Genomic DNA, 8,673 nt, shown 5'->3' on the forward strand with positions numbered 1-8,673 from the left:
TTACCATCATCTTATCCTTCTTATAGTGATGCACAAATGCACTTCATCTTTCCCTTAAAGTACTTTTAGCCCATTTGACACAACCTATACAGAGGAAGTTAAAATATAAGTTTGACACAATTTAAAAGTGATTATGTTTACAAAGAAACAACATAGATGATGTAACATAATTATGAGTGTATAATTTGGTTTGCTACTGCATGTCTTAGTATATTCCCAAATTTACCAAATAAAGCCATTCCTATAACCTGAAAGAGACCATAAGTGTGGGTGACTATTCTATGAATTATGATACTCAACAAATAGTATACTTAAACAAGTTCCTATTTATCGGTCCTAAACAATGATTTTTTATGACAATATGAATTTCAATTCATATTTAGTGATGTCTAAGAAATATGTTTTTATTTGGAAATTCATAAACTAATTATATGTTTATTATGTTTTATGAATTTTACGTATATCTCATACGTATCGTATCCTGCATTTTAAAGAATATTTATATCAACCTATCTGATACTCGTATCGGTAACGGTGCTTCATAACAAGAAGGAAACTAAACAGATATATATAAGCTATCAAGATTGAATGATGAGTTATGAATCAAAAGAAGATAAGCAATATACATATGGACTGCCATCTAGAAGTAGAATAGGGACTCATGGCCTGAGATTTTGCAAGACAAACTTCAGCATCCTGCCACAGTGATATGAAGTGTACACATTGGCTAAATTATGCCAAATTTCCATTTCCAGTCTTCTATCTTAGTTTCCCTTATTCTGTACAAATGAGAAGTCAGGAAAAAAAAATGTATTCTTCATATGATAAATGATAGAATTAATGTGAAGCTTATAAGCTTCCTTTCTGTTTGATAATTTTATGGAAAAAACACAATTCCTCGAGTATGAGTATGACAATACCAAGTCTAGTTGAGTTCGTAATAAGAAGTGGATAAGCAATTAGCAGCTCAAATGATTAATGATGTTTAATTGTGTCTAGAATAGTTTTGCATGATTGAGCATAACCTAAAAATTCATAAATTATCTAACAAATAACTCATAGTACAAATTAAATTATTTTACTTTGTATTGTTGGGAAGGTTTAAGGTCCTACATAGAAATCACAGGTATTCAAGATAAGGCGAAAGTAACTAAGATCAAAAGTTTCATTGGATTAATTAACATCAATTTAACAACAATTAGGGAATTCGCAAATTTCAGTTAAAAAACTAAGATATACCTGTGAAGTTAGGGTTAATTAACATCAATTTAATATTCGCAAGTGTATAAAATTACTGAAGAGGAACAAAATCAAACATCAAGAAGTTAAAATTATGGATTGGGATTGAAAGAATCATATTTCCTAAAATTTGAAAAAAAAAATTATAAAATTGAAAAAGGCATGTTAATATACCTGTGAAGAAGCTGCAAATGCATGTGGGAGAAGCTTTGAGCCGTGATGGGAGAAGCTTTGAGCGGCGATGGGAGAAGCTTTGATGGAAAAGAGATGAAGTGATTTTGGAGATAGAGAGACTCTGGTTGGTATTGGAAAAGAGACAGCGTCTCTGATTTTGGAGGGAGTGATGAAGTGGTGTGGTGCCTTTTATGTATAATATCAACTTTGGGCCCAAATACAATGGTAATTTTAGGCTTCAATTTATAGTTTGTCACAGTTTCTGTAAGTGTGGCAAAAACGTTGCCTATATCCCCTTTGTTTTGTAATGCTAGTAGTAATGGCAAATAATACTAGGTTCTCAACGCATTCCAAAATTTCATTCGTTCCAAGAACGTGATATAACAATATATCTATTACAAAGTCCCTCATTTCAAATTATTAATAGATCCACCAACCTGTAGTTGAAAACATAGAAAACACTAGAGAAAATAATTTTCTACTTACACAACCAGTGCACTTCATTCTCTAAAAAGTTGTGCAACCAATCTACATTTTAAAAAATAAGAGTTGTGTAGTCATGTGTCTATTCTCACATTGATTCTTGGATTTCCACCACTGCACTATCCTGTCAATCTCATGTTTCATTAGTACTTTGGTCTATGCTAAACCTTGGCTTTTGATTACATTGCTGCCATCCGTATCCTATATTCATTTGTTTGAAGATCATTTTCTTCAATATTTTTAATTTATCTTATACGTACTATTTTTTTTCACTTTTGTTACATTCTTCCTTCAATTTTTTTTTTATTATTCTATATGTATGTATGATTCATTTGTTATTTGTCTGAGAAATCATTTTCTTCATTTTTTTTAATTTATCTTATATGTACTACTTCTTTCACTTTTGTCTTATTCAATTTTTTTTTATTATTATTCTAGATGTATGTATGATTCATTTGTTATTTGTTTGAGAGATCATTTTCTTCAATTTTTTAATTTATCTTATATGTACTACTTCTTTTCACTTGTGTTACATTCTTCCTTCAATTTTTTTTTATTATTCTAGATGTATGTAGGATTCATTTGTTAATATTTTTTAATTGTTTAATAATAACATAAATAAATAAAAATATTAGTGGAAATAATAAAATAATGATTTAAATAATATTTATGTTACTAAAATAAATTTGTATAGTTTACTATTAAATAATTAATAAAATGCAATCTAAAATATTGTTATGTAATTTGTTTCATAATTTTTTAAATAAAAATAATAAAATAACACTTCAACATTAATTGTTCAAAAGAAATCATAACAAAGAGAGAAGAAAGATTGTCAATTAACTTTTTTTTTATCATATCATCTTTGAATAATCTTAATAAGCTAATTTTATTCGTTAAAATTTAATTTTTATAAACCAAAAAATGATTGTTTTCTTAATTATTTTCAAAAAATTAAAAATATACAGATGATAATTATTAAGAATGGAGAAAAGGTAATTCTAGTCAACACAAATAATATTTATGAATAAATACATATGCTTAAAATTCAAGTCTAATATTTCTTAAAATACTAAACGCAACCTTTTTCAATATAAGATTATATTTTAGCTTCCTTAGATATTTGTTCTAAAAATACCAATTAACCTTCTTCTTTATTTATTTAATGCTCCACCACATGCACGGATATCAAATGCGCATCAACTATGTCACATTGAAATCAGTTTGTTTAGGCTTTTTATAAACTAAAATCCATAAGAAATATTCTCCATATATTCACCAAAAATTATCTTGTTTTTTTTAATATCAAGAGTACCATTCATCCTTTTAGGTAAGGAATTAATCTCTTTTGGAGTGGTTGTCCCTCGTATCAAATGTTGTCGCTGGAAATTATTATGTTTGGTTACATGGTGAGTGATTTTTTTTGCTTTTATTAGAAACATTTTTATTAAAAGCTAGAGATTTTGACTTCTTTGAAAAATGTTTATTTCATAAGAATCGATTTTTTTTTAAATTCTAATCAAACAAGTAGTGAGATAATCCCAAAAATGGATGAATGCCTAGATTCAAACTCCTGAATTCTGATTCTTTCCTACTCCACTTAAAAAGCAGTTGTCTAAAAACTAAGTAATAGAACACTCATCTTCTACAAAAAAAATATTTTGATAAATAAAAATATAAAGATGATAATTATGAAGAATGGAGAAAAGGTTATGATTATTTATTTTTTGAGTGATTACTTATTTTAGTCTCTCATGTTTTTTGACCTTACTAGTTTGGTCCTTCAAAAATTGAAACACACAAAACGGTCCCAAAATTTTCAAATTAGTCTTTTTTTGGTCAAATTGGTCTCTATCAAGTGTTTTAAAACATGCTAAAAATGGCTAATTAGACTCACATTTGAAATTTTTGTAGATCATTTTGGGATTTCAATTTTTGAGAGACCAAACTGGTAAAGTCGAAAAACATGAGGGACTGAAATGGATATTTACTCTTACTTATTTTCTTCAACTCATTATTTGAACAATTGCGATAGGTCATTTATGTTCCTTAAAATAATTAAAACACATCCAACATTGAGGGTACATTTGAGCATGATAAACTCATGTAAGAGATAAAAATAAAAATATATTTTTGTCTTTTATAACTAAATAAAAGAAATAAACAAACAACTTTAAAATATAAATTACTTCATACAACCAGCAAGGTTACCGATTTAGTACAAGCGAGCATGGTGGTGATACATTCCTTGATTTGTAATTGTATCACTTCTATATATATGTAATTTAAAGAACAATAATTCCAAAATTAGAAATAAAGATTGTCTCATACGTTTTTACGGTAAAAACGTAATGATGACTCTATATCTTTTAGAAGATGATATAATTTTCACCAATTTATTCTCTTAAATCATGTAGTTAGTACTAACTAAAAATCAAAATGTGACATATGTAGATATCAATTTTTCCTAATATATAATTTTGTTCTAACAACCGATTATCAGAAATGACTATATTTTTCAAAAATCTTACTTCCAACTAACTTGTGCTATAAGTGTTTTTTTTCACTTTCAAGGGTGGAAGTGAAATGTTACCAATAGTGGGATAATAGGGTTTAGGGTTATGTGTTTGGGGTTTAGTTTGAGAGAGTAAGGCATGTGTAAGTTTGAGAGAGAAGGTTCTTAGAAAGTATGAGAAGATGAGAGAGACAGAGTGAAGAATATCTTGAATTTTATGTTTTTTATGGAAAAATTTGAGGGACAAAAATCATTTCCATTCAATTTTATCGAATCGCAAGACCAATCTACTATGTATGTGGGCTAAGACTATTTTATAAAATCACGTCCAACACTCTCATATATGGGTCGAATCCAGCATGCCTTACCAAAAATTGAGGAAGCTTATGTTAAAACTTTGTTTAAGATTTAAATTTTTTATGAGTTGAATGTTATCTTATATTGACAATAATTCATATTTTTAATTATAATTTTGTTTATATATTTACCTATATATTTTTCCCATAACATTAATATTTACACGAGGTGAGTATAAAGACTTATACACAATCATTATATCTAGTGTTGTAGAAACTTATTTGTACACATGGTTCAATCATTAAATTAGTAAACCAATCCCAATATCAGTATGATATAACAATTATATTGGTTGTGCAATCATACTAGTCAAAACTAATCAAAATTGGTTATAACAGTCGGTTACCAATTGAACCGTACCAGTCATATTGACCTATTTTATTTTAAAATAATTTTTTAGTGAAGAAAATTATTGGTTTTTTTATTGATTTTTAAATATTAATATTAATATATTATATATGCATATCTAACTTCACCGGTGTGCAGTTTAATTAGTGAACTATCGGCTGAAATGCTATATCGTTATACTAGCATCCTCATCAGAGGCGGATCTCTTCAAGGGCAGATGGGGGCAAGTGCCCCCTGAATTTTAAAAAAAAATTAACATATTTTTTGGTAAATTGTTTTAATATATTTACTTGCATAATTTATTAAAATATATATTTTATCCTATGAATGTTTAAATTAAAACCTATAATTTATCAATTTTGGACAACGCATATGGCTGACAAATAATTCTGTTATTTTATTTACTTTGTAATACAAAGGCATACAACATTACATACATGTAGCAACAATAAACAAAACTAGCATTGCACCTTTGAGAGTATGTTTTTGATGTAAACCCATTGGGACATAACATCATTGAAGACCCTTTACATGGCTTAGGAGGACCTATGACTAGAGCTAAAACCAAAAAGGCCCAAGAAGCACTTCGACAACTCATATTTTCTATCATGGAAACAAGTGCAAATGGGACCAAGCATGAAGAGAAGGCTTTAATTTGCATAAGTCTTAATGAAGAGCTTAAGGAAGGCCACGGCCTAAGGGAGGATCCACCTTGATCTCTTTAGTTCTTACATTAGTAATTAGGACCATAAATAAGTGGGAGTTGTCTTAAAACCCACACTAGTTTAGGACTTTTATTTATCATGTCTTTAATTTAGGTGTCATTTTATTACATTTAATTTTATGAAGGTTCATGTCTTGTAGGAAAGGAGGCACGGTCACACTTAGAGATAAAGCAAAGAGATAGAACATTTGGATGAAAGCTTGGAGGGAAAAGATGCACGCCCAAAAGCTTAGAGATAAAGCAAGGAGATAGAACATTTGGATGAAAGCTTGGAGGGAAAAGAGCACGTCCAAAAGCTAAGAGATAAAGCAAGGAGATAGAGCATGGATGAAAAGCTTGGAGGGAAAATCTAGAGCCAAAAGCCACACGGCTATAATCAAGGGAGATCTAATCTCCACAAGATAAGGATCTCCTAATCTAATTTTCAAACAAGCAAATCAAAAGGAGGATCAAATTATATCATCAACATGAAGATAATAGAAGATATTATTTCAACCACTCATCAAGGCAATCTCAATTCAAATCCACCATCACCATTCGTCCAACACATGAAGATTAGATTGAGATTAGATAGGATTAGTTTATCTTTTCATGCCTTTTGATTTTGGCAATGTAAACCGAATTCCTTTCCCTATATATATGACCCATATGCACAAGGAATAAAGTAGATTGAATTTTATGTTAAATAAACCATTGTTAGTGAGTTTTCTCCTAGCTTCTTGGCTGAGTCAAGACCCCTTGTTCTTATCAAGAGTATCATTCTCTTGTGGCGAACTTCACAAGGCTTATCAAACATTCCATTGTTTGTGGCGCCATACCATTCCAATTCCCCTTCCATATTCCTAAACACTTACAAACACACCAACCTTCAATCCACCATCCAAACCGTGATCACCTTGCACTCCATCATCAACCAACAATCACCCATCAACCACTACAAACCGTGAGCATCAATTCCACCATCAACCCACAATCATCCACAACATACAACCCATCATCAACTACAAACCGTGAGCATCATTCCATTATCAATCATTCATAAAGCAATTCTTTAAAGTCCAAACCGAGGCAAATTCAAAGCAAATCAAGCAAATACAAGTACAATCAACACTAAAAAGGACTTTCACAAGAAACGATCCTACAACAAAGGCAATCCACAAAGAGGTTGTCATCAAGTGGTCATCAGAGCTCAGTTCTTGCCTGAAAGTCACAATTATAATATCTTTATCAAAATAAGACTAAGGCATTGAATTTGAGGCAGCACCACAAGTAAGTGCAATTTCAAATTCTTCTTTCTCAAAATTCCTCTACTTCTACCCAAATTTCTTTCCCTTGGCCGAACCAAAAGCCATACATACACACAAAACCATACCCTAAACACATTACCCTACAAAAATCAAATCCATCCACAAAATACCCTACAAAACCGAGACATCCCAAGCACAAATCATCCAAAATACAACCCAAAACACCAAATACCTACACAAACCGAATATAAACCCTAACCCTAACCCAAACACATCAAGCCAAACACAAAACCTTAAACCTAACCCAAAAACCTACCCAAACCGAGACCAAAACCTAACCCTAACCCACAAAACCTACACAAACACTACCCTACAACCTACACACAATCCAGCCGAGCCACAAACCAAATAAATTGGTAATCTTGTGAACTTGTCACACGTTTTTGATACTACAACTTGATCACTTGACTCACTCAAGAATCAAAGGAGAAAATTGAGAGAAAAGTGAGAGAGTGTAAACACTTGAGAGAAGAGTAAGGAGAGTGACATTATGGCTAGTCCAGAAGATAGTGGTTCTCCATTATCACCAAGGACAGCCGTGCTACATGCCATGATAAGCACCCAATTTCAGGCCCTACAACGGCAAATGGATGAAATGAGAATAGATGTTAGGAGGCTGGAGGGTGACTCTAGTAGTGAGATAGATCATAGGAGAAGGAGGAGGAGAGATAGAAGAGGTGGCCGTGAGGATGAGGGCCATGGTGAGAGGAGAAATAGGTATGAGGAGGAGGAGGGCCATGTTGAGAGGAGAAATAGGTATGAGGAGGAGGAGGGCCATGGTGAGAGGAGAGGTAGGCGAGAGGAGGATGAGTATGAGGGAGGATATGGGAGAGGAAGGTATGAGGAGGATGATTTTGAGGGTGGCCGTGAGGGAGGTGGTCGTGAGAGAGGAGGCCGTGGAGATAGGAGGAGGGAGGATAGGTTAGAGGGAGTAAAAATAAAAGTCCCTACATTCCTAGGACTTAATAACCCTGAGGCCTATCATGAGTGGGAGTTAAAGATGGAACAAGTGTTTGAATGCCAACACTATAGTGAGGAAAAGAAGGTAAAGGTTGCTGCCCTAGAATTTAAGGAATATGCTATGGTGTGGTGGGACCAGATCCAAAAGGAGAGGAGGAGGTATGGTGAGGAAGTAGTAAATACTTGGGGGGAGATGAAGAGGGTGATGAGGAGAAGGTTTGTTCCAAGTTCCTACCAAAGAGATGTGCATAACAAATTGCAAAGACTAACTCAAGGTAACAAATCGGTTGATGAATACTTCAAGGAGATGGAGCTGGCCTTACTTAGGTCCAACTTCCATGAGGACCGAGAAGCTACAATGGCTCGGTTCCTACATGGGTTGAACCCTGAAATTCAGGATATTGTGGAGCTTCAACCATATGTTGAGTTAGATGACCTTGTCCAAAAGGCCATCAAGGTAGAGCAACAAATCAAGAGGAGGAAGTCTAAGTACTCCTCTAATTCAACAACCAAGTATCCACCAAATACTTGGAAAGACAAAAGCAAGAAGGAGGGCAATGCAACAA

At 32.3% G+C, this 8,673-nt stretch overlaps 1 long non-coding RNA gene across 1 annotated transcript; it reads right to left on the reverse strand.

Annotated features, from left to right (window-relative positions):
• Positions 1–472: 472 nt before the first annotated feature.
• Positions 473–1,530, reverse strand: LOC109341094. Its single transcript, XR_002106890.1, has 3 exons — positions 1,414–1,530; positions 921–1,025; positions 473–773 (listed from the first exon to the last, which is right to left on the reverse strand). It is a non-coding gene; the product is annotated as an uncharacterized LOC109341094 (long non-coding RNA).
• Between the last annotated feature and the right edge of the window lie 7,143 nt (positions 1,531–8,673).

Source organism: Lupinus angustifolius, unplaced genomic scaffold, assembly GCF_001865875.1.
Source record: "Lupinus angustifolius cultivar Tanjil unplaced genomic scaffold, LupAngTanjil_v1.0 Scaffold_366, whole genome shotgun sequence".
Taxonomy (NCBI): Eukaryota; Viridiplantae; Streptophyta; class Magnoliopsida; order Fabales; family Fabaceae; genus Lupinus; species Lupinus angustifolius.